Source organism: Uloborus diversus, chromosome 1, assembly GCF_026930045.1.
Source record: "Uloborus diversus isolate 005 chromosome 1, Udiv.v.3.1, whole genome shotgun sequence".
NCBI lineage: Eukaryota > Metazoa > Arthropoda > Arachnida > Araneae > Uloboridae > Uloborus > Uloborus diversus.
The window spans coordinates 135,335,838-135,355,727 of NC_072731.1; the positions used below are offsets into that span (position 1 = coordinate 135,335,838).

The 19,890-nt window shown below is 34.6% G+C and overlaps 1 long non-coding RNA gene across 2 annotated transcripts in view; it reads left to right on the forward strand.

Moving 5' to 3' along the window:
- Nucleotides 1–3,797: 3,797 nt before the first annotated feature.
- The window catches only part of LOC129232260 (uncharacterized), a 128,583-nt gene continuing 112,490 nt past the window's right edge, over nucleotides 3,798–19,890 (forward strand). For both annotated transcript variants that reach the window (XR_008581334.1, XR_008581335.1), the window contains exon 1: nucleotides 3,798–3,930. This is a non-coding gene — a long non-coding RNA (uncharacterized LOC129232260). The remainder of the gene's footprint in view (nucleotides 3,931–19,890) is intronic.

Below are 19,890 nucleotides of genomic sequence, written 5' to 3' on the forward strand. Positions count from 1 at the left end.
AGCTTAATGTTGGGAAAACCCGTACGACTGCACAAAAAAAGCGAGCAGACGAGTGGCGAAATGGAGCCAAAAAGCCTTCCTGCTAACCCTTGCAGAAAATGAATGAAGTCCGTTTCTAAGTTAGTAGACGGGTTCAGACTTGACGGCGGGAGCTATTCTCGTGAAAGCCAAACAGTACAAGTGCAAACCACGCATTGAAAATCGGAAATACGACTCGAAAATGTAGCCAAGTATTATTTTCCTGCTCTATATTTTGAATTCAAATTCAGCATCGTAGAAAATGATTTTTTTTAAAGAAAAAGAAAAAGAAAGAAAGAAAAAGCAGTTGGGATTTTTCAAAAATTTTACAATGTTTTGTTATTTTTTTTAAAATAACAAACTACTAAATTTCAAACCATCTATAATATTCAGTAAATTACCTCCCAATAGCCAGGGCTAAAGCAGAAATTCTTGAAATACACCGCCAGCTCAGTCATTTCCAGCCGAGGACTGCAGTTTCGTGCTTATTAGAATTCATCAGCCCGGCATAGGAAAGTGACTAAGCTGGAGATGGATGGAAAATCTCTTAAGGAAGCCAAGAGTGCCAAACAAACTGGCAGCTAATATAGAATTAGAACAGACCAGATGAGTGACCGAAGCAATGGTCCGGTTCAACTCGAGGATTGAAGGCAAGGCATGGTATATTCAGTAAGTGACCGGGGGGGGGGGAGCAATAGCCAGGACTAAAGCAGAAATTCATGAAATACACCGCCAGCTCAGTCATTTGCAGCCACTCTGGAACGTTTAACTTAATGTCAAGCTTAATGACGCACTTATTCAATCGCCGCCGCTTCTGCGTTTTGTATGGTAGACATTAAAAATCGATCGAAAAAGATCGGATGAAGAAATCTCTGAAAAATGGACTAAAAACTTAGGATTTCAAAGAAAAAAGATTTCTGTTCTCTTAGAGTAACAGTGCAAGGAAAAACCCAAAGCTTATTCCTGCTCAATGAGGTCAAGATAACTCCAATATGCTAAGACGGAGAAGGCTATGTAAAAGTTTTTTAATTATTTATTTATTTTGTAAAAAAATATTCAAGTGACCAGCAAATTTACTGAGACACAGAGTCATTTATTGTAAATGAAGACATGATTTAAAAAATTTTTGTAACCTCACAGGACAGCATGGTTTCAGAAGGCAATGACTGTTTTAGGAGGCTCAACTGGGTAAGCTATTTGATACGTAGGTACCTATAGTTTGCAGCAAAACTAACCTGGCAAACCTGGCAGCGTCGTAATGAGGTCGTTTCCAAAATTCTAAAAGTAATTTTTTCTGAAAGAGCATGCTTAAAAACATAGGATCTGACCATTTTCTAAATAATTTGTTTAAATTTAATACTTTAAAAAAAATTACTTAAATCGGAGCACTTTCAGTGTTTATGCTTCTGTCCTATGACATCACAAATGATGAATTGCTTTTCTGTGTTGCCATTCACAGAGCAAAATATTTAATTTGCACCTTTACTCACGTGTATTGGCAACGATATGGTTGATAGCAAGCGTAGAGCGCAATTTTTATTCGCTTCTTGATTATCATAACGAGGAATCACGGTAGATGCGGCAAAGTGCATCATTTGTGACGTCATCAAGACCACGCCTTGTTTCAAAAATCGGACATTTTAAAAAATTAATTAAAAAATAAACTGTTGGGAAAATGAAAGTATTTTCTGGGTCCATGTTTTTTTTTTTTTTTTTTTTGCTTATTCTATCAATTTCAGTGACAAAAAGTACTACTTTTGACTGAAGGAAACAACCCTTTGGCAATGCTGTGATAAGGATCAAGAGAGCCTTCATTATTCAGCCTGGTTAGGTTTGTAATAACTATACTTAGCTTAGCTTAGCTTCAATCAATTAACTAATTTTTCATAATACGGTTGTCATATTTCCCCACGTAACTGAATCCTTTTTTTGCGGAGACGAAAGCATTTTTGTAGCAGTTTTTAAAAAATCACGTTTAATTTTATAAGATATTCGAGTACAATACTGTTGAAAGACAATAAACCAATGACACTGCAGGGGTTGTCAAGTGTTTTCATAAAGCAGTCACTCTTATTATTCACATTCATCTTGAATGGGGTAAACCCCCGCAATTTTGATTTTCTACTAAATTGTTAATTTCTGGATGATTAACAAATCAGACAGAGTTTGAATTTGGATGAGTTGTAGGTAACAAACCGTTCTACGACCCTAATTTAAAAAAAAGTGGGAAAATCTATCCTTTCTTGACCATGATGTTATTAAAGCTGTAAATCGCGGGGCATTACCCCTACCTGCCCTATTTAATTAGAAGCAGTAATAAGAAGTGGTACCAACATTTAGAATCATTAGTCTGAATAGAATACAAGTTTCTTGAACTTTTGGTGAAGCAAATAGTTTAGCAAAATGAGCAATAAAAAGAATAATCATAGGTTTAACGCTCATTGAAACAATTTCAGCTAACGTAACTATTGAAGTATTACCTCTTAATTCCTTACAATGGGAATGTTTATTCATTACCGATTAAATACTAATTGCAGTCAGAGCATTTATTTTATCACTTTCATCACCTCATCATGATTTAATTTAAAACAAAAAACCCCAATAAATCGCCATTTGGTAATGACAAGTTGAGTATTAGAACTTATATTCTAAACGCAACGACGAACTGAATTTACAACCTGTTTTCAACCCTGTTTTTAAGAATTCTCTAGTAAAATTAACATTAGAAGCAGTAAAAGAAGAAACGACTTTATTTGTCCAAAAAAAAAGTTAAGGCACGAAATTTAACCAACCAAACAGTATAGAACCAGTGGTCAGTCTGTCATGGTCAATTAGTGGTCGGCCTAGGAATGTTACTTTTTAATTGGAGCGTTATGTTATACAATCCATTAAAACATAAGTAAAAGCAAATTTACAGTATAACAACAGAAAAAGGGTACTTAACATTTGAAGATGATGTGTCTTCTTAACAAAAAAAATAAGCAAAATCACAAAATAGGCTGATGGGCACACCATTTAAAATAAAATGATTCATTACTACTTTATGAAAAGTAATTACAGCTTCACTGTTATTTAATGATAATTGGGGATAAGTAAAGGAATGTGTAAATGCATTATATCCGATTTTGAGTCATACATATTCTATTTATATAAGCAGTTTTATATCCTTGTAGCCCACCACTGGAGACTGGATGATTACTGGAGCACTTACCCTATACATTCTTGGACAAAATAATATTCCAGACGTACAAATACTTTGCTCTAAGAAACAATCATAGCTAAGTCATTAAAACATTTTCTTTCTATTCATTTGTTTCAAATGGAAATATATTGTTGCTATTTTTTCCGCTCTTCCAAAAGGTAGAAAACCCCAGCGCTAGACCATACTGTTTATTCACAGCTTTCCTAATGCAAGCTCATATGCATCTTTTTTTTAAAAATCCATCATGTTTTTTCTCGCATTTTAATGCGATTTTTTTGTGCATTCTTTTTTAAATACATTGAAAACAGCTAATTAAACGAAACTTGGTTTTTCTATCCCAATTGTGCGCCTACGCATGTGAAGATGAGCTGACTAACCCTTCCGTTTTGGGAACAACCCACGTGCGAAATACCAGTGCCCTGACCAAGCACCGCATTTGAAGTAGAAAAAAAGCGCACCTGACCTTCACCTTCATTAGCGGTGCTAAAAATTTCAGTGACTCAACACTGCCGTCGAAAAATAAAAAAAGAAAAAGAAAACAAGGAAAGGAGAGTGAGTTAAGGGTAAGAAATGGGGAGTATTTTTCTAGAGTCAGTGTTATGCCAAACAGCTTGAGTTATATGAGGCTATCGGGGCTTTTGAAACATTGTCGTCTCAAAATGTGTGGTTATTATACCTGTGGATATTTTGATTCTATTTTCCCATTGGAGGTAGGTATTCAGTATTTTTTTTCTTTGAAAAAAGTGTTGGTTTGGAGCCAAGTAGCAAAAAAGAGGTTTTGTGGGAAATTTAGGTTAACTGACAGACGACACTTCATATATTTTGAAATGACGGAATTAATTCTTAATTATTTATGATTTCTGTTTTTTTTATCTTTTGTTCCAGTCCTTGCAGTAATTCGAATAGAGAAGTTTCGTAACGTACAAACTTAACGTGCTATTAAAATACAAGAGTAATGTAGCCCTATCCCTGATTGTATATTATATACACTGGTGTCCAAAAGTTAAGCATAATTGTTATTTATGTGAGTAATGTGAGAAATATACAACGAAATAGGGGGAAACGTGATATGCGAGTGCAACACGGTTACAAAATAAGGAAACTACTCAAAAAAACCGTAATATTTACTTTTATCATCCCAAAAAATAGTTTAAATGAAAATTAGGCATATGAGGAGTTTACTCTTTGCACAAAAATTTTTCTTTAAAAGATGATGCTGAAGTTCAATAGTGTGTATGGCCACCTCTGACTGCTAGGCACGCTGCACAATGATTACTCATACTTTCTATGAGGTGGTGGATGAGTTGTGGGCTTAAACAGTTCCAAGCATGCTGGAGAGCTCTTTTTAGCTCCGGAGCGGAGCTTGGCGGGGGCGAACGGGCTGCAAGTTGTCTCCCGAGCATATCCCAGACATGCTCGATAGGGTTCAGATCAGGGGAGTTCACAGGCCGCGTCATTCGCTGGATATTTTCTGATTCGAGGAAGTCATCGACCAGAGCTGTTCGGTGACATGGCGCGTTATCGTCCATGAATATGAACTCAGGACTAACAGCACCTCGAAACAAGCGAACATAAGGCTCAAGAACCTCGTCTCTGTATCTTTGACCAGTGACTAAGCCTGTCTCAAAAATATGGAAATCGTTGCGGCCATCCAACATAATGCCCGCCCACACCATTACTCCTGCTGACGCAAATTGATGTCTTTCTCTTATGTTTTGTGGTTGGAAACGAGTCCCCTTTTCTCTCAAGATTGTTACCTGACGAGAATCACCCTGTAGAGTAAAGCGGGACTCATCACTGAATATCACATTAGCCCACTGTCCCTGACTCCAATGTCGATGTTGCAAACTCCAGTTTAAACGAGCGCGTTTATGCGGTGATGTGAGAGGAATGCAAACTGCTGGTCTTTTGGCATACAGACCGACATGATAGAGTCTCCTGTAAACAGTTTGCCTCGAAATTGTTATTCCTATGACGGCACTGAGCGCCGAACCCAGTTCTCTGGCACAGCTGTCCTTATGACGTCGCGCAGAAATTGCCAGAAAACGATCTTGGCTTGCGGTTGTAATTCTTGGTCGACCTGGTACTGGTCGGCGGGTAACATCTCGCGTATTTGAAAACCTCTGCCACAGTCTCGAGATTACACACTGAGGCACATTAAGAATACGAGACACTTCAGTTTGTGATCGTCCAGATTCTAGCATTCCAACGACTTTTCCTTTCGCAAACATGTCCAATTGGCGTCTTTGTGCCATTATTAGTTCTGTTTCACCAGATCCAATGTTTCTTGGTACAGCAATTGCATGGAACGCGCCTGAACTCTCTAAAGCGTGCGAGCTGTTTTATCCACATTCCGAAACGCGCACCTAATTCGCACATGACACCATCGACTATACTATTTTGCATAAACATATTGTTTCTTCTTCAACCAATGAATCTCCATAAGCAACTTTATATAATTTTACGAAAATTTACAGATTTTTCTCGCATTTTATGAATTATGCTTAACTTTTGGACACCAGTGTATATACAGATATGTACTTGTATATTAAATTATTCTTAAGTGGGGGTAAACATTCCACAACTGTAATCCTAAATTTTAAGTTTCGACTGAACGGTTTTTCTAAATTTTTTTGAATCAAAAATGATAGCTACGCTATCAGGGGGTGATCCGATGGGAGGTTACCTTCAAAAAATTTCTTTATTCGGCATATTTTATCTGTGGATTTGGCAAATTTGGAAACCTGTTGTCGGGGAGAAAAAAAAAAGAAGCCCTTACCTGTTCTCATTACATCTAGGAACTTGTCCGTATTTTCTCATTCGATAAAATTTGGAGTTTCATTCGGTACATTGAAAATTCTCCTCTTCCTAAAAATTTAAGTTTAGGGCATTATGTACGCTATGTGCAGTTTAAATGACTTTCTTTCTTTCGGTGCTTAGAGCCATTGTCTGTAAGGATCAGGCAGGATGTGATTGTTGACGTTTTTAATTTTCTTTATTTTTGCAAATGTTGTTCCTTATCATGAATGTAATGTTTGTGCAAAATATGAGCTTTGTCTGCCTTACCGTTTTTGGGAAATTAAATTTTTCAATTTAGGGGGCGTGGCACATTTTTGAGTGTTTTTCAAATTTGCAGATTTTAAAGTTGTTGTTGCTTTAAGCGCCCCTATAATGACATGGATTTTTAAATTCTATACTATTATATGGTCTTAGATACTATTACAGCTGTCAAATTGGTGTCACTACGAGGGCGACGGCCACAAACTCCGTTTAAAAATGACCGGAAATGAATTTTTTTACTACATTCAATGCCAATTTTCTCAAAGCGCCTTCGTGATGACACCAACTTTTTTACATAAATTCCTAGCTACAATTGCATACATCAAAAATATGTATAAAAAATATGTAATAAAATTGGTGTTACTATAAAAGCGCCAGAAGATATTGGAACTTTTTGTGATAAATTTCACAAAAATGCAAATGTTTAAAATCTAACTACTACTCTCGCCCTCATAGCAGAGATCTGAAACTAATTAAGTTTGATAACCAACATGTTCGTCTAACATATGAACTAAAAAAATCGGTGTCACTTCTATTACTTTTGGAAATATAATCATTCGAAGTTAGTATGTTGTGAGGCATTTTTTTTTTCATTTTTCATTATTATTTTTAACTTATTTTATTTGTTTATTTATGTATTTTGTTTATTTAATCTTATCACACCCAGATAGTGTTTTTGACCATATTTATTTTTAATTTATTTCAAAGAAGCAACGTTTAAAGTAAACAGCTTTGGGTAGTAAGTGCGTTTTTATCTTGAATAAAAAATGTTCGTTTTGATATAGGTGCAGGTGGATCTATTGTGCATAATATGTTTAGATTATCATATCAATACTCGCCTTTTTTAACCGACTTCAAAAAGGAGGCGGTTATCAGTTCATACCGTATGTATGTTTTTTTTTTTTGTTTGTCCACTCACAGCGTCTCACCTAGTGAACCGATTTTGATGATTCTTTCTTTAATGGATAGGGGATGGCTCAACTTAGGTCCCATTACTTTGTTTGACCATATTTGTTCTTTAGAAAAAAAGTTATGGGCAAAAAACCATAAATTTCATGCAATTTCCCTATTAAATAAATGATTAAATACTGTAACGAAGTTCGCGCTTACCTTCCGTGGATAACGGTGGCTCAGTGGTAGAATTCTCGCCTTCCACGCGAGCAGCCCGGTTTCGAATCCCGACTAGGACAAAGCGAATGTAACTAAGATTTCGTTTCTACTGTTTCTCGAATGTTCTATTGATTTCTGTATCTTTCCGATTCTGGAAAATTTCGGCATTTTCTCAAGTGGTAAAGATACATTTTTAGTGTCAATCGCTTAAAGTTTAAGATGTGCTTATAGTTTTTTTTTTTTTAGTATGTAGCATTTTTAGGGAAAAAAAAGGGTAAAGTTTCATGATGGTAACTTCTTACTTTTGCAGAAATATATACATTTGCACTAAAAAGGATGAAAAAAAAAATTTTTTGGAAAAAAATAGAACCGACTTCAAAATTGCTCTAAAAAGGGAAAAATAATTTTACTCTTTAAACACCATCGATAATACTTTTAAACATAATTTTTGAAGTTGGCGCAAAAACGATAGAACAGATCATTCACCGCCATAATTCAACTACAACTATAAATTTTACCAGGCCTAGTTCCTTTACTACCACATACATTATGCATTGATAACAGCATCTTTGAGTAACGATATAAATGTTTCGTTTCTAACATTGGATGATTTTCTGAAAAAAATATGAACGAAGCATGGTTACACTGGATTTTACTTTTTGTTTTTGCGCCAACTTCAAAAATTATGTTTAAAAGTATTATCGATGGTGTTTAAAGAGTAAAATTATTTTTCCCTTTTTAGAGCAATTTTGAAGTCGGTTCTATTTTTTTCCAAAAATTTTTTTCTGGTCAAATAAACTTATTTATTCCAATCTTTCTTGCCATGCATTTGACCTTTACTTGCAAATGGTCAACTTCTACTATTTCTCCGGGATACCATGTTTTTCCAAGCTTTAGTGCTACAAAATTACCATATCAATAAGAGATGACCGTCTTCCTGAAACTGGGTGATTTGATTTTTTTATGTTTTCTTTGTTTTAGTCTACGTCATCCTCAAATTATGTTTCAGATTCTGAATGCTCACTATATAATACATTATGTTCATAACTATTTAAGACATTATGTTATAAATAGTTGCATTTTTTAATATAAATAACAGATAAAAAACTAGTATGGTTGAAAAAATATGAACATTAGTACGACTATTTTAGCATATGATGCACATTACACAATACGTCCATGTGTACCTACATCGATTTACTGTGTTTCTAATGCTTTTTATAAAGCTTTTTTTATAAAAAGCATTAGAAACATTATTTTAGGTGTCACTACTGTAATTTTATATTAAAGTTTAAAACAAAACGTGCAAAAAGCCATTCGAATTAGAAAAGTCTTTTTTTTTTTTTTTTTAAATAACTCCATAGCATACTAATTTCGAATGATTATATTTCCGAAAGTAATAGTAGTGACACCGATTTTTTTAGTTCATATGTTAGACGAGTATGTTGATTATCAAACTTAATTACTTTCAGATCTCCGCTATGAGGGCGAGAGTAGTAGTAAGATTTTAAACATTTGCATTTTTGTGAAATTTATCACATAAAAGTTCCAATATCTTCTGGCGCCCTTATAGTGACACCAATTTTATTACATCTTTTTGATGCATGCAAGTGTATCTAGGAATTTATGCAAAAACGTTGGTGTCATCATGAAGGCGCTTTGAGAAAATTGACATTGAATGTAGTAAAAAAATCGATTTCGGTCATTTTTAAACGGAATTTGTGACCGTCGCCTTCGTAGTGACACCGATTTGAAAGCTGTAATAGTATCTAAGAAGACCATATAATGGTATAGAATTTGAAAATCCGTGTCATTATAAGGGCGCTTAAAGCAACAAGAACTTTAAAATCTGCAAATTTGAAAAACACGCAAAAATGTGCCACACCCCCTAAATTAAAAAAATTAATTTCCCAAAAACGGTAAGGCAGACAAAGCTCATATTTTGCACAAACATTACATTCATGATAAGGAACAACATATGTGAAAATAAGAAAAATTAAAAATGTTAACAATCACAAATGCCGTAAACTGCCGGATTCTTACAGAGGATATGGCTCTTAACCCATTAATGCCTAGCGTCCCTTTATAGGGACGGTCCAAAAATTGTGCCTCAATTTCCCAAAAGTAAACATTTCAACTCAATAATTGTGTTCATTTATTACTTTAGTATTGTTTCAATTCGTTACTAGCAGACGGCAGCACATAATCGTTATAAAGTGTGTTCTGTAACCATTTTGTTATGATCTTCGTGAAGAATTTCATTGTTCACAATGTCAAGAACAAAAAAGTAAGTTTTGGAAATTTTTAACAAGTAAATCAATTTGTATTTTATACATATGTTACTTTGATCAATATTTCAGTTTACCTTTTCTTGCATTTTTGTAGATTTTAAAAATTTTATGGATTTTATAGCAATTTAAGAGCGTCCCTAAAAAGGGACGCTAGGCACTAAAGACTGCATTGTTGAATCGTTGCTAGTTTCTTGCTTAGAATTCATAATTGGCCTCAAAATAAGTTATTAAATGTTTTTAGACTAAAAAATAGGCAATATGTTTTATTTTTAAAAATTAAAAAGACTAATTAATAATAAAACTACCTTTTTTAAAGATATTTTAGTAACAATTTTTTCTGCAATTTCGAAAAATACTTAGGTAAATTTGAAAAGCTAACTGTTTCAAAAATTAACTTCTTTGAAACCTGAGTTATTTTTTGACATTAATAATCTTCAGTAACTCATTGAGATTTTCTCATTGTTTTATCTGACTTTGAAGAAGCCTTAGCACTTCTGGAACAGCTCTCTGATGATAAAGAATTCAAGGAGGCTGATATATGCATTTGTCCACCTTCACAAGTTAGTGAAATTACTGTCGAATACAGTGGGCCGGATGACTCAGTTGATGTTAATCAATTATCAGGTCAACAGTTGAAATCTTCTGCTACAATGACCATTAGAAAAGTTAATCAGGGTAAGGTAGTATGTGTTGGAGATAGTCAGTCAAGTGACAGTGATGATGTTGAGCAGCATCTTCCAAGCAAACGCAGAAAAATAAATTTAAAAAAATACAGAAAGAAATTGGGTTAAGAAAGATATATCCATCAATTAAAAAAAAAATGTATAGAATGTGGAAACACCAAGCTTTTTGAATGTTGAATGGACACCAGTGTCAATATTTGAAGAGTTTTTTACAGATGAAATACTGGATGAATTTGTTTTTCAGAGCACCCTCTATGCTCGACAAAAAAACAATACATACTCATCTGTAACGCGAGAGGAGCTGCGTTTATTCTTGGCTATCCTATTAACAAGTGGATATGCATGCTTGCCCCAGCGGAGACTCTACTGGAGTCCATCAACTGATGTCAACGACATAGCAATTAGTTCTGCAATGAGTAGAAATCGATTTGAGCAAATTATGCAGTATTTACATTTTGCTGACACCAAACTCAACAAAAATGACAAAGTCGGAAAGTTTTTTTTTTTTTTTTTTTTCAAGTATTAAATCGTCGGCAAAAAAATATTTGTCGTTGAAAAAGCATGTACCCTCTGATGCCTAGCGTCCCTTTTTAGGGACAATTTTTCTGTTATTAATAAAACATTTATTTTTTGCATTAGATTTTTTTAATTATTTTTCCTGTCTATTAAACACTATTTGCAACCCGTAAACAAAAAATCTTTGAAAAAAAAAAATGTCAGGCATTAATGGGTTAATTGCACAGGTATATTTTGATGAGGACTACAATCTGTGTGCCTTGCCTCCCTTACGCATGATATATGTATTTTTATTACACATATAAACAACACATGAAAGAATTTGCACCACAGAGAGGGGAGCGTACAACCACAGCGGGGGTGGGAGTCGAACCCACCGCCTCAAATGTGCCAATGTCAAGCAGTCAGACCGCTCGGTCACTGAGGCCCCTTTAAATGACTTAAAAGCAACTAAACTTTTCGGTTATAGTTAAAACACTTTTTTTTTTGTCTTCTAACGAAACTCTTTCTTGTAATTAAAACTTGTATATGTTAAAGATGTATTTGGTATATAAATTGTATAAAAAATGTGTGTGGCTAAAATTATAAGAAACTGCTAGACTGTGTACTTTGTTTCGCACGCGGATCCAAATTTGGTTTTGGATGGAATCATATTAAAATGCTAACGCACAAAACAGCGTGCCTTCCATACATACGTAAATGCGGGGGGGGGGGGGATGGATTCTGATGCTCTTCCAGGAATGTTCATTCCCAGAAATTATTGCTATGTACTTTGGGTCAATAAGTAAATATGTATTGAGACATAGGGGAAAGGAGGTCACGTGTGAACATGGTATGTTTTGCGAAAATAACTTCAAGCAAAATATCTTGAAACAATTACAAGTTATGGCAATACCAGTCCTACCTCTTGGCCAAACGTTTAGAGCAATGGGACACTTTATGTTTCTGTGGTGACAACTTCTTTGTTTCAGCATATGCTGTATAATTTTATCAAGGTTTTTTTTTTTCAAGGAAAAACATATTTTAAGCCAACTTAAGTTTAATTATTGCGAACCATTATATAAACATTCAAGTAAGTTTTTGACGATGTTTAATTTTTTATTTAATAAGAATTTTTATTTTTTTGAAAGTTAGTTCTAAGGTATGAGTCATTTGGGAACACAACATGTAGGGGCACATGTGAACAGTTCTCATATCACCTCTGTAATATTAATATTAGTGTGACATATTATAAGTATTAAAACAATGTGTAAATATTTATAACTATTATTTTATTATAATCAGATTGTAATTTTGTTATTTACACAGTAGACTCTCGTTTTACGCGGATTTATTTTACGCGGTTTCGATTATAAGCGGTTTAAAATTTGACACGTTTATTTTATTTTACGCGAATAAGTTTCGGTTTTAAGCGGATGCGGCAATGCAAACAGATAAAATTTTTCGCTCTTTTAAAATCAAAACTCCTAAAGATTGCAGATTACGCGTAATCAACTGCATTTTGGCGTGCTAATAATCGAGCTTGAGCCACTGGAGACATTTTATGCGATTGGTTATATAGAACTCTTTCCAGAAGAAAAGTTATTAAACTCACACAGTTCAGAACTCACTGGAAGAAGAGCTTTTAGGAATGACAAAGGAAGCCAAAACCAACGAGGATACCGACGTCGGTGACGCACAACCAAAAACGTTCACATTGAAATTTTTGAGCCTTTCCTAGACAATAGAAATGATCTTTCGAATTTGTTAGTGAAGGAAGATTCTATCATGGAAATGACGCAAGTGATAATGGACGCGTTAATATGCTCTGCAAAGAATTACAGAGAAAAATTCTTAATGACTGCCAAAAGACTATCATAGCCAGATCCTCTTTATAAACAGAACACGAAATTAATTTATGTTTTCTTTATGCATGTTGTGTATAAAAGTCGATATAAGTACGCATTAAACTTATTATACAATTAGTCATCGTTAGAATGAAGTCTTTTGTTGTCTACGTAACCAAACCCCTATTTTAACACTAGTATTAGGTCTCAGTTTACGTGGTTTCGATTCACGCGGCATTTCGGTGGAACGTCACCCCCGCGTAAAACGAGGGTATACTGTATTATTATTATTAAACTAGAAAGTCGCCCGTGACGGTTGAAAATAGCTTATTTTCTTCTACATTTTAACGAAGCAATTGCCTGTTTGGTGATATTTTGATAGTTGAAATTGTAACTCTAACTTCAGTGGGTTAACTCCTTTTCCATTTCTTCATTGCCCTGGAATGACTCAGTCCTTACCAGTAAAACAGCTAAGTTATCGGATCGAGTTCAGCCTTGTCACAATAAAGCCTTTCCCTGCATGTTAAGCATTTCCAAAATCCATTATCAAATTATCCTACCGTGGCGCGAGCGTAGGCGGATTTAGGCTGCGAATTCCGGGGGTGCAACAATTACGGGGATCTAGTGGGACGGGGTGGGGGGGGGGGGGATGCTTTCTTTTGAAAATTTACCTCAAAAATGCTGGTTTTTAATTGGTTTCAGAGTACATTTTATAGCAGTTTACTGAAATGATGTGCAAGAACTTCAAACAGATTTTTGATAAAGTATATAACAGTAGCAATGTTTTTTTGACTTTATTAGCCATGGTTGTAATTGTAAAGATTGTACTTTGTACTCATAAATATTCAGTTACAGAGTATACAATTATTCAATAATACACCATTGAATACTAAATAATTTGAAAAATATGTTCATTTATCTTTTTTTAACCTACTTTCCCAGTAAAAGTCAAAAAAAAGAAGAAAAAAGCATGAAAGAAGGCTCAATGCATCTTAAAATATCGCGAAAAACAAAAAAATGTCAAAAATAATTAAAATAATTAAATAAATATCGAAAAATTAAAAATTGGAAAGTAGGGTATTGAGATGGGGGAAAATGTCTGTCGGTCTGTCTGTCTGCCCCCCATCCCCCCAATAACTTTTGAATGAATAGTCCGATTCGAAAAAACTTTTTTTTGTTCGAAAGATCTCGGCGAGGACACCTCATTCCCATATTTTACTTTTTGATTTGAACTATTTTTTGTTCAATTTTGAACAGTTCAAAAAAACTTAACATTAGCGTCTACGGGGAAATTCAAGGCAATTCCGAACTGTGAGACGAATTTGCTTCAAACAAACTTTGTAGGAAAAAGCTTTTGATGAAAAACTTGTATGTAAAATATCTTTTTGATTTGAACAATTTTCCGTTCAATTTTGAACAGTTCAAATCCCTTAACAATAGCGCCTACGGGGAAACTGAAAGTCAATGTAGATTCTGTACTTGAAGGCGGATTTACTTCAAACAAATTTTGTTGGAAATAACTCTTGACGCCCAACTCCAGAGTTCGACTCCGAGAATTTAGGGCACTTGACTCCGACTCCGACTCCTGTGCCTGACAATTAATCGGACTCCGACTCCCCGACTTCGACTCTGACTTCGTAGCTTTGGCAAAAATTTATACATGGAGGACAAATGACTGACTCCGATTCTTAAATATTTGACTCCGACTCCTTTATCTCAAAATGAGATTGACTTCGACTCCGACTCCGCAGCTATGGTTTTAACTGTGAAATACTTATTGTTGATATGACTTGATTTTATTTTTACGCTAAAGTTTCAATTTAGGTACTCAGTTTTTGGCGAATAAACTCGAAATCATTTATGTTTCTACATAAAAATATGCGCGGACGATTTTTTTTTTTTTTGACAGTGAAAAATTTATTGTTTTTTTTTTTTTTTTTTTTTTTTGGTAAGTGCATTAATTCATTTTAAAAAATGTTTTTGGCAACAGGGGAAAAAGACGATTTTTTTTTTTTTGATATGATGTATTTATTTTAATGAGCTTATTAATTTTAATTATTTTTTTTTCGTTTTGAAAGCTGTTAAAGATTTTTTTTTAATGGAAAAAAGTGTATTAGCTGCTTTGTTTAAAAGTTGCTGCTATTTTATTTGTTGGCTTTTTTTTTCTTTTTTTTTTTACGCGTCTAATTTTTTTAGATGAGTGAGGAATATTTTATTCCTAGAAATCAGCTTAAAGTATTTTAAAAATATGTTTGAAAAAATTTGTGATTTAGCTATTTTTGAGAATATTGATCAGATACTAGAAAGTAGTATGGATGCGTATACGGGAAAGTAAGCTCGTCTAATTCTAGACAGAACTTCTTGTTCCAAATGGATTAAAGTATTCTGCTTCTTTATACGTTGCAAAATTTCTCTCACACTGGCGAAGTTTGGTGACACACGCAGATTACAGAATAAACTGCTTATTATTGTTTTTTTTTTTTTTTTTTTTTTTTTTGAGTTTGTTTTCAAGCAAATCAACTTGGACTGTATACTAGAGAAAAGTTATTTTCTAAATTGTGTGTCCGGAAGAAAAATTATTAATTTTAATTATTTTCAATATCCAAACAAAATTGTTAGGGGTGCGGCGCACCCCCTGGCACCCCCGTAAATCCGCCTATGGGCGCGAGTTTCATTGTTGAAACATGCGGGTTACTCGATCAGCGGCTACTATTTATATGAGGATATTTATTTATTATTTTTATTGTGTTTTATTATTAAAATTATTTTAACATTAAATAGTGGGTCTACAATTTAGTGTTATAATAACACAGGAAATAAAAAGAGACAAAATATTTTCATTTAGTTAAAAACTGAAGTTTAAAATCATTTTAAAATACATCATCAAACTCTGTATGAAGCTTAAAAGTAATATACAACTAGAATAATATTTGCATGATAAAAAATTATTTGTACTAGTTATATAGTCTCATAAGATATTTTCGTGTCTATCAAGTAATCAGAGCAGGATATGAGACGGCCGTAAACAGAAAATAATTTCGGGGAGGATTTAAAAACTTTCATGCGGAGTTCTGCGCTATTTGTGCTGATGTTCAAGTCGTCGGGTATTATGAAAGCGTTTTATGCAATTAATATACACATGAAAGACATTTGAGTTTTGTAACAATATTTTTGGAAATTTTTAAATATAAACGAACATTTAAATTTCAAACCGAACTTTTCGGAGGGGGAGGGGGTTGAACCCTAAGAAACCCCCTTGCATACGACCCTGATACGAGACTTTAAAATTTGACAGCGAGCAGTATATGTTTGGGAAAAATATTTTCCTAGTGACACAATTACTGTACAATTTAAACTGACGCAGTATAGGCTACAAACCCATCAATTTAATTGTTACATACGTATATGTTTTATATTGAAGAGTTTAAATAGAAAATAAATATTCCATTTGAGTACGAATTCAAAACGAATAAAAGATCGTAAAAAATCGTAAGAAAAGTTAAAACAGACACGCAATACTTCAAAAAGTTATAAAAATGATATTGTTGAGTAAGAAAACGATTTACACAAAAGCAATAACCTTTACACAGGCTGATTTCTCCTTTAGAACTATGTAATTCTGTTAATCATATGTTTTTGATTCCATGCAACAGCAAAGCAACGGTGAATGCATCACAACATTGGGCAAAGAATAAAATAGTACACTGGTGGACAATTGATAAGAACGGATGGCAATAGCACAGCGTTAGCAACCACAAAATGGAAACCAAGGAAATATGGAAATTAGCATAAGTTCGGTTCAGGTTTAACACTTCCTGATAGTGGACTGATGGAAAAACTTGGTATCAATAAGGATGATACCAAGTTAAGCACACTATGCGCACTATGCGGGACACAGTAAGACGTGTTGTGAGTATGCTGATTTTAGACTCACGACGTTGCTGGTCACGTGATAGCACTGATAAGTGATATAAAGGATTGGGCGAGTGTAACCATTGTTGTTCAAAAGCAATGTTTGAAGGGAAAGAATCAATTGATGAACTTGCATTTTTCGGTATGTCTTCCCGACATCCCTTAGATGATTTTATGGGTATCTGTGTGGTTGGAAACATCGAAGAAGGGCAGAAAAATATAGACGTTACCAGGGAGTTCGATGTAAGCCACAGGGTTGTTTCTAGAGTTTGGAAGTCAATCCAAACAAATAGAATGTGTAGCAAATGTCACGAGGGAGGTCGTGTACGCAATACGACGTCAGCAGAAGACTGGTACGTAGTGCTAGCAACGAAAAGTAACCAGCGCAACACTGCCACTGAGGTAGCGAAGCAGTTTCCTGCTGCTACTAGCAAGCAAATATCCGAAAAAATGTAGCCAGACGTTTGAATGCAGTAAGACTATTCACCTGTCAGCTTGTTTTGTACATCCCATTGTCTACAAGACAGTGTTTTGCTCGTATGTAATGATATCTGCAACATCGCATTTGGAGAGAAGTCGACTGGGCTTGCGTACTATTCTCAGATGAAAGCAGGTTCAGTCTGTCGTCTAATTTGGGCCAACCGCTAACCTGGCATGAGAGTGGTACAGCATACAAGTCGGCAAACATAAAAGAAAAGGACTAGTATCCTACAAGTTGTGCCATGGTATGGGTAGAATTATGATCAATGGCCGTTACGTCGCTTGTGTGCTTCCGAAAAATATGACGGCTAGTGTTCTAGCTAATGTTGTTCTACTGCCTCATGTTCACATGTTGTGTGGTGCTGTGATAAATTCGTTTTAATGGATGGCAACGAAACATGTCATTAACAATCACCGTCCAGGAGTGTACAGTACAGCTCACTCAAAATATTCAACCCATCGGATGGTCAGAACGTTCTATGGATCTGAATCATATTGTGAATGGTTGGGATGCTTTGAGGAGTATTCTTGCAGGTCCTCAACACCCACCAATATTGGTTTAAATAATTTTGTCAGTGCTCTCTCTCTCCCTCCTCCACCCACAACTTTTTTTTCTTGAATTTGCACTCAGTAGCATGGGCGCAGCCAGCTTTCACGTTAATTAGGAGCAAACCAGGGCTCAACAAAATGGCGGTTTTTTAGCTGCCTCCTTATGCAAAAGTTAAATGTCCCTAAAAGTTTTAAACTGTCTTTGAATCAGTAGAGGGACGGAGGTGGACTTATCAAGTGATATCTCTCGTAAAAATTTTCCGAATTGAATTCTTAGAAACACAGTTTTAGTCAATCTTTGCAGGTGTTAGAAATTGTCGGAGGACAGGTCTCAGAGTGCACCTAAAGAGAAATTTTCAAAAGTTTTATAAAAATTCACAATTTTAAACAATTTTAGTAAAATGAAGGGAAAGAGGGGTAGAGATTTACTCCCCCAATTATTTTTCAAAAACGAAATCAACTTTATAGGTTATCTTTGGAGAAGTCAAAGGCTCTTCCCCTTTTTTCCGCATGTTTGGTGTGGGATGTGGGATGCTGTGTACCTCAACAAATATTTTGAGTAAATGTTTGAGCACTGCAGCACCCTTGAAGTCCGTACATATTAGGGATGCACCGATAAGCAAATTGGCCGATAACCGATCAATCGGCTGATAATCGGCCGATGATCTGCTGATAATCGGCAGATTAATCAGCTCTGCCAGATTAATGAACATAATGACTATTTTTAATACTACCAATTCTTCCCTCTTTTTTTTTTTTTTTTTGACTTTAGAAATAGTTAACAGTTTATTTCTAAGAGAGACGATTTTTCTCTCCTCTTTCATGTTTTTACAAAAATAATTACAAAATTTCATGCAATTCCTTTCAGCCACTTTTCATTTTAATGTTAATAAAATCACATAATGCCAATTAGACATGAAAATTTAGAAATATTAGGGGGCAGCCTGTGGTCAACAGGCAAATTTAGGAGCATTTTTTAATTTGAATTTAGTTTTAAATTTTTAGTAATGCAAGTTTATTTATCATTATTAAAAAATATGTAAGGTTATCTAAATGCACTATTCTGAAGGGGAAAAGTATTGACTCATGAAACATGATGCAACATTGTATATATGTGCATATTTATTCAAAATAAAAAAAATTAAATGAAAAAAATAATATTACTTCAACCATCAGTTTGTAAAAAAAAATAATAATATGTATTTTTATTATTATTATTATTTTTTTTTTTACCTCAAATGATGTTTCAAAAAATAATTTTCTTTCAGTTGAATCCAAAATTGATATATTAAACACAAAGGCGTCCCAAAAATCAGAAGTAATTCGGATTCAACTGACCTCGAATTACTGAAAACTCGGATTATCCGGAAAATTCTTCCAGATTTAAAATTATAACTACTCGGAAGAGATAAAGAGGAGAACCTTTTACTTCCTTGTATAAAGAAAAGGAACAATTGTTTTCACGAAAAAAATAAATCACTCAAATTTCAACATAAGTTTCCTTTTAATTGCGTTTGAACGAATTTTGACTGAACTTTTTCTTGATATCCGTACGTGTTTATTGTGCAAGGGAACCAAACATGCATTTTGAGTGGTTGATAGGTTTTGTCTGTTTGAGGATAAATATTTTTTGCATTCCAATTTAAAGGTCTTGGAATTCAATTATTCTTAGTAGTGTCATGTGAATAAGAGATGTGAGAATTATTCTTTAACATTTTATTCAGTTTTACAAACTTTCTAAACTATTATAATGTTTGCAGCAAATTACATTCATTTACTGTTCATATATGTTTCAGAGTTTCTTGCTGAAGGTATGTTTAAAAAAAATATGTTGAAAATATTTTTTCCGCCGATTAATCACCAATGTATGTTGTTGATTAAGGTTTGGCTACACAGGGTTGTGCCATGTGCCTGTGCCTCGAAAAACGTTTGGCCTACGAGCAGGGGCGTGCAACGACAGTGGGGGGGGGGGGGGGGGGGGGAGAGAGAGAAGGGACACCTTTCGGCCTCGACCCGAACTTGAAGGGGGCCCAATATTTTTAAAATGAGGGGTGAAATATAGGAGTAAACAATATGGAGGGGGGGCCCGTAACAATCATTTGTGACGGGCCCCGAAATGTCTATGCACGCCCTTGCCTAGGAGGGCCCCTTGATGACTAAATCATACCCTGCTCAGGCCCGTCATTTGGGCGATCGGGGGGAGAGGGGGTTCAAAAACTTAATATAAATGTGTATTTTGCATG